The following is a 7,680-nucleotide window of genomic DNA, read 5'->3' as shown; positions in this document are numbered from 1 at the left end:
TTTACCTTTGAGTAGCGTGCATTCTTTTTTCCAATGTCCTTCCCTTTTACAGTAGTGACACTTTCCCTTTCTAGATCAAGACTTTGACCTAGATTTTCCTCTATTGCTACTAGATACTTTGTCATTAGGTCTACCTCTAGCAACAAGACCGTCAGCATGATTATCAACTCAATTTTCAGAAACCTTCTTCTTTAACTCCTTAGAGTTCAATGCATCTTTGACATCATCAATTGAGATAGAATCTCTCCCAGAACCATATAACATGGTATCGACAAAGTGATCAAAAGAAGGAGGTAATGAGCATAATAAAATTAAGGCTTAATCTTCATCTTCTACTTTGCACTCAATATTTTTCAAATCAATAACAATTCTATTAAAATTCATTAAGATGATCAGAAATAGGTGTACCTTCTTTCATTCGAATTGTGTATAACCGTTGCTTCATATACAAGCGATTTGTAAGAGACTTGGTCATGCATCGATTTTCCAGCTTGAGCCACAATCCCGCAGTTGTATCTTCATCTACAATTTCTCTTAGAACCTCATCTGCAAGAGACAATTGAATTGCACTATGTGCCCGTTCCAAGAGATCTTCTTTTTCCTCATCTGATAACATTGCTGGCAAAGCATCTTTGCCCTTTAGTGCTTTCCACAATCCTTGCTGTACTAGCAAAGCATGCATCTTCACATGCCATAAACTGAAATCATTCTTCCCATTGAATTTGTCAATCTCAAATTTTGTTGCCGACGAAACCTTTGTTGCCATACCAAAAAACCCAAGTGAACCAATTGTAGGAAATTTAGACCCCTTAAACCAACCGGATTGCGTAGCCTAGTTAATTAGCCAAGTTGTTACTTAGTCAAATTAAACAATTCTAGGTTAAAACAATCAAACAATCATATCAAGAATATAATGCAGTGGAATAATAAATAACACAAGATATGATCACTTAGGAAACTACACGGTAAAAACCTGGGGAGGATTTGACCTAGAATTGTTTAATTTGACTAAGTAACAACCGTTCACCAATAACACAACAAAAATAGATCTGATGAACAATCTCAACCTGAAACAAATAACCCAAGGCTCTGATACCAGTTTGTTGTAAAAACGGAAGCTTTAATACTAATTTGTTGAGAATAGCAAAAGCATGAAGCAAAAGCATGAATATCAATTTGTTGTGTGTGTGTGTATCCAAATAACAATGGATTTATGCAGAATGGAAATAGAAAGACAAAAGAAATAATCACACGGAAATACAAAGATTTACGTTGTTTAGCTTTTGGCCTACGTCTAAAGGTGGCATCGAGGAGAAAGTTTCACTAACAAAAGAAAGAGATTACAAACGTGGTATCAAAACACTCTCACAAAACTCAAACTCCAAATATACTCAAAAGAGCTCTCAATACCAAAAGCTCGTGACTAGAGAAATTTGAAAATCTCTAAAACAAAATCATGCCTTAAAATTCTATACAAAATACCAGAGAATATAAAAAACCTATTCTAATATTGTGGCACTGATAACTCATCAACAATAGCCGCATAACTAGTTTATATATATATATATATATATATAATCAAAACTTTTGAAACTCTCACAATTTTTCATGTCAGCAATAAAATAAAATAAAATAAAACCAAAGAAAAAAAAAAAAAAAAAGTCAAAAACCGGACACGCCTCCCCTCACTTTCACTGCTCCATTTCCTCAATGCTCCACTCTCTCCCTGTCTTTCTGTCTCTCTCTCTCTTCCTCTTCTTCATTCACCATGAACCGTAGAATCAGAGCATCTACCAAACCCTTCTCCTATTCCTCACCATTCAGATCCGAGCTTTTCCACAAGTACCTTAAACCCGGCGTCGTCGACCTCTCTCCACCGTATGTCATCTCCATCGTCCTGCACCGCTGCCGCTCAACAAACTCCGGTCAACGCCTTCACCGACGGTATCCCTTGCTTCACCGGCAGGATCTACAGCCCGCGCTGTCCCAAGTGGAAGAAGCTCGTGGCGGCTAAGTCTGTGCTTTTCCTCAACTCGATCCCTAACTCGGTCCAAGACTCACCCGATTCGGTCAGTAATGACATTCTTCTCGCTTACTGAAATGGATTACTTCGATTCTTAGTCAAAGATTTTTCTTGTATGTTGTACAGAGCTTACATACCCACCATACCCCACCGTCTTCTTCCTCAGTCCTCAGTCCTCTACCACCGTCTTAGTCCTCATCCAGCCCATGGCCCATCAACTTCAAAACCGGCCCTACTATGTCGGTTGGAAATGCTCCCAACCCAGCCCGTCGAAACCGGCCCAAAGGTATTATCTTATAAACCTATAATATTTTTTTTTTCCTGAATCCGAACTCTATAACTATTAGGACTCTATAACTATTATGTTATAAATAGTTGATTCTTATTAGTGTTTTTTTTTTTTTTCACGCTGTTCAATTTCTAGGTTTATTGCCATTGCCTTTCTCTTCATTCTTTTCCCCCATTCAAATCAGGGTTGAAGGTACGAGTGTGGATTTCTTAGCTTTTTTTGAATTTTAGTTTAGTTATATCAGTTTTAGCATACAGCTTCATGGTTTATATTGTGATGAAGAAGTTGCTTTGCCTCTGTGATAATCTATGTACATCTAATTTTAGTGTGATTTATATTGTGATGAAAGGGTATGTCACTGATGTAGCATTTACCATAATACAACAAACAAATCCAAAAGAGACATAATGAAACTTAAAAATTAACTGCTGTCCAGTGGTCCTGTTGTGGATGTGGCTACTTTTTCTAATGCAAAAGGCACTCCACAGATTTTCAGGAGAGTCCTGATTACTATATAGTTGTATTTTTGAACACACAAACAAAATGAGAACCTAAATATTCTCTGGGCTTTATGGCTGAGGTAAGCATACATATGGGGTTGTAGGGTGGGCTTGATTGTCTCAGCATTTGATATGGTATCCATTCCATTATCAATGTTGCTTTTGTGGATGTATACCCCAAAAGTCAAATTCTCAACGTGGTGGCTAAAACTCTTCTTCTTTTACATCCTCAAATCAATTTCATTCGTGAAAGAGACAGATCTTTCGGTGAAGTGTGATACTACGAGCGGGTCTATCTAATAAGCTTATTCTCAGGATTAATACTACTTGAATTTTCTCCTTTTTTTTTTTTTTTTTTTTTCACGGCTGTTCAATTTCTAGGTTTATTGCTATTGCCTTTCTCTTCATTCTTTTCCTCCATTCAAATCAGGGTTGAAGGTACGGTATTCGTTTGCCTCTTCGATAATCTATGTACATCTAATTTTAGTGTGGATTTCTTAGCTTTTTTTGAATTTTAGTTTAGTTATATCAGTTTTAGCATACAGCTTCATGGTTTATATTGTGATGAAGAAGTTGCTTTGCCTCTGTGATAATCTATGTACATCTAATTTTAGTGTGATTTATATTGTGATGAAAGGGTATGTCACTGATGTAGCATTTACCATAATACAACAAACAAATCCAAAAGAGACATAATGAAACTTAAAAATTAACTGCTGTCCAGTGGTCCTGTTGTGGATGTGGCTACTTTTTCTAATGCAAAAGGCACTCCACAGATTTTCAGGAGAGTCCTGATTACTATATAGTTGTATTTTTGAACACACAAACAAAATGAGAACCTAAATATTCTCTGGGCTTTATGGCTGAGGTAAGCATACATGGGGTTGTAGGGTGGGCTTGATTGTCTCAGCATTTGATATAGTATCCATTCCATTATCAATGTTGCTTTTGTGGATGTATACCCCAAAAGTCAAATTCTCAACGTGGTGGCTAAAACTCTTCTTCTTTTACATTCTCAAATCAATTTCATTCGTGAAAGAGACAGATCTTTCGGTGAAGTGTGATACTACGAGCGGGTCTATCTAATAAGCTTATTCTCAGGATTAATACTACTTGAATTTTCTCCAAGTACATTTGAGAATTTCCTTAAAAGCAGCTTTAAATACTTGAGTGATTAACTCCATCAAATAATTAGAGTCAACAATTAGCATCTGTTCAACATCTAAGTTTCATGCATTTTGTTGTCCTATTAAATACTACTTGAGAAATTCCACTCATAATGTGCAGGAGTTAAACACAACACATCAAAATGTGGATCTTTATTATGTCTTTTTGTAGCTTCTAGGGATAAATAATTTCTCCATTTATAATAATTTAATTTTTCAGATTACTAATAATTTATTATATTATAATAGTAGAAGATAGGCTATCTCGAAATAAATAAATAAAAGTAAAACGAGAGAATTAGATCTAGAAGTATGCTAAATTACAAATTACACCATTTAACTTTGACATATATCCTTCTCCCAAAAAAAAAAAAAAAAACTTTGACATATTTGTTTTGTTTGATGATATGAAGGAGATTAAAAAAAAAGAATTTGCGCTACACTATACTGTTTCATTAAAATCTGCACTACACTGCACTGAAAATTGGATTCTTATTGTTTTGCAGATAGGGATTTAGCATTTTGATATCTAGCTTATTTGGTAATACAATTAGAAGATGAGGAAAGTCAGGTATTTACCAGTCCTTTTTTATTATGTACTGTTTATTTATTGGTAATATGTTTGTAGAGAGAATTTGAAATTGGAATATGATTGCATATTTAAGTTTCTTGGTTATCTCAAACTTTCTTCAATTTTTCCCCTTTCTATAACATCTAACTGTTAATTTGTAATATATTTTTTTGCTATATAGTTATATTTATGAATTAAAATTTTTTGAATGCTTTGCTTTTAGTTTATTCCCCAAGCATGGAGTTTGCTTTCTATGCAAGATTGAAACAAAGATTAATTTTATCTGAAAAGAGAAATAGAAGGCGTACGATATTGAGATATTAAAAAAAAAAAAAATTTCTTTAAAAAACTCATAATTAGTATGTAACCTAATAATTAGTATGTAACCTGGGCCAAACAAGAACAAGAGATGACGAGCCATTTGAAAGGAGTATTCGACGTAGACAATATAGCATTAATGATGAAAGCAGAAAACAACGTAAGTGCTACATTTTTTAGTTCTCCCAAAAAGGTTCTAAAATTAGGAAGAAAAAGTGAATTTTTGTTTTTGTTGTCATAGGAAAATTTACAGAATCATTGGATTTAGGACCTCCAACAATAATATGTGGACATTGTGGAGTTTAACTTTGGTATGAAGAGAGAATTGTAAAGTCAAAAACGCCTGCAAAACTAAAGTTTAGTTTGTGCTGTTTTGAAGGAAGAGTTGAACTCTGTCTATTGAAAAAACTCCACCCTTTCTTGGAAACTTACTCAATATTAATAGTGATTAGAGATTAATAAACTTTCAACTAGGAATAAGAATCTACAACTCTCTCTTTGCTTTCACTTCTTTGGGGGTAATGTTGATAGATTAGTGAATAATGGTTCTGGTCCATATGTGTTTCATGTAAATGGTCAAACTCATCATAGAATGGATCACTTTTTCCTGTCCATGGCCAAAAACCTAAGTATGCACAGCTTTATATTTATGAAACTGATAATGAAGTTCAAAATAGAATTGATGCAGTTATACATGAAGATGATAGAAATTATGTGGATCCAGATAAAGACCTTTTGAACAAATCTTTAGAGGTGAGAATGTGAAAGATAAAATTAGTATTTAATATTTACTAAACTTTACTTGAGTGTACAATTTGAAAAATGTTACTTTTGTTAGGAGCTTGATGAAGTCATCCTTCCTGTGCAAATAGAAAATCTGAAAGGAAAACAATTTCTTTCCAAATACAACTAAATGACTATAATCTCAACTATGAATGGGAATTCGACACTGTCAAGAAACTTTGACTCTTTTGAATAAACTGACAAAACAATTCAGCTTGATAAAATGACAGAAGTAAGTATTCTTTAATTTAGCAAAATTACAAATATGATATTTAAGATGTATATATTGTAATACATTCCTTAACTTGTTCTATTGCCAGGCTTACATTAGTGATACTTCAAATAAATGTAGTAACAACTTATCAATTGAAGAAGATGGTGATTCTACCAAATTTCAAAAACTTGATGTTCAAAGCAATGTGCAACTCACACCAACATCTGTACTCAAGGAAAACAAAAGGGCATATTTAGGGACTATTACAAAGCAACAAAGGAAAAGATACAAAAAACACTTTAAAGTTGTCTTTCAATCTCTAAGATTTTCTATGCACAATTTGGTTTTAATGAATTTGTGATTTTGGTACTAAAGACGTATTGGAACAGAGGAAATTTTTTTACTTTTATGCACAATTTGGTTTTAAATTGAAACAGAGAGGAATTGAACTCTTACATTTAGTTATTTGAGGATACAACTTTACTTCAATTTTAAAAAAAATATATATATAATGAATACATTGAATATTTAGTGGAATACATGAAATAAATAAAATTGAAATATAAACTTGCTCATCCAGTGAAACTTTCGCTTATTAAGAATGTGCTACTATTTTATATGTTGAATTACAATAGCTAATGTCACATTATTCTGAGGTTCATCTTAATTTTTATTTATTTTTACTTAAACAAATTGGTAGCTTTTCTGTGCATCGCACGAATTAGGGACTAGTGCTTTTAATATGGCAGAGATGTGGGCCTTTTGTCATAGAGTACAATACAAACTCCACCTAGGAGTAGAATTGCTTAATGTCGGCAAAACATAGTTCTATTAGTACTAGGACTTGGTCAATTCCTTTGACCAAATTAAAGCCACGTAACAACATCTATGATAGGCCCCTGTTCCACCTAACTTTTGAATCATCCTGGTAGGTTCTAGTACCATTTCATATTGTTAACTGCACTTACCACCTACCATTTCATATTGAGTCATGTATTGTCTTCTAGAGCGAGAAGACACGTGTTTTCTCGCTCTAGAAGAAAATACATGCCACAACACCTGACCATTAAAGTACCTTTTCATATTCTCCAAGGAAAGACAAAGTAAATTCCAATTCCATATACACCACTTCTTTATTGACCTGCCCAAACGGGAGACGACAATAAAACTAAAAATTATTTAGGGTGCTAAATTATATATAAAATTTTTTTTAATCTAAAGGATAGCCTATTACTCCCACGTACGTATAATTTATAATATATATAAAACTACCACTATTTAACTTATCATCGCGCATCTTTGGTATAATAGTCACTTTACAAATATAAATACTTGTGAGATGTGAGAGGCAAGGGTCGAGGTACAAGTCTCCAAGAAAGAGTTTTATACACATATACACTTAGATAAGGTTAGAGTAAAAATTCTATCTTGTATCTAAAAAAAAAAAAAATTTAACTTTTAGTTGATCTCATAACATTATGCTTTATAATAGTTCTCACATTTTATATGTTATTATTCTAAAATATTTTTTAAAATATAAAATTTTATTTTATATTTAAACCCTCTAGAATTTGGTATATCAAATTTTCTTTAAATNTAATGAATACATTGAATATTTAGTGGAATACATGAAATAAATAAAATTGAAATATAAACTTGCTCATCCAGTGAAACTTTCGCTTATTAAGAATGTGCTACTATTTTATATGTTGAATTACAATAGCTAATGTCACATTATTCTGAGGTTCATCTTAATTTTTATTTATTTTTACTTAAACAAATTGGTAGCTTTTCTGTGCATCGCACGAATTAGGGA

General features: G+C 32.9%; 1 long non-coding RNA gene across 1 annotated transcript; it reads left to right on the top strand.

The window, feature by feature from the left end:
* Window positions 1-1,685: 1,685 nt before the first annotated feature.
* On the top strand, window positions 1,686-4,862 carry LOC136068186 (uncharacterized). The gene is made up of 4 exons (XR_010629599.1): window positions 1,686-2,069; window positions 2,150-2,309; window positions 2,448-2,504; window positions 4,485-4,862. It is a non-coding gene; the product is annotated as an uncharacterized LOC136068186 (long non-coding RNA).
* The last annotated feature ends 2,818 nt before the right edge of the window (window positions 4,863-7,680 follow it).

The sequence above is a fragment of the Quercus suber genome, unplaced genomic scaffold (genome assembly GCF_002906115.3).
Source record: "Quercus suber isolate HL8 unplaced genomic scaffold, Cork oak 2.0 scaffold_103, whole genome shotgun sequence".
Classification (NCBI taxonomy): Eukaryota; Viridiplantae; Streptophyta; class Magnoliopsida; order Fagales; family Fagaceae; genus Quercus; species Quercus suber.
Note: the sequence above shows the minus strand (reverse complement) of the source record. Positions and strands in the feature narration are given on the sequence as shown.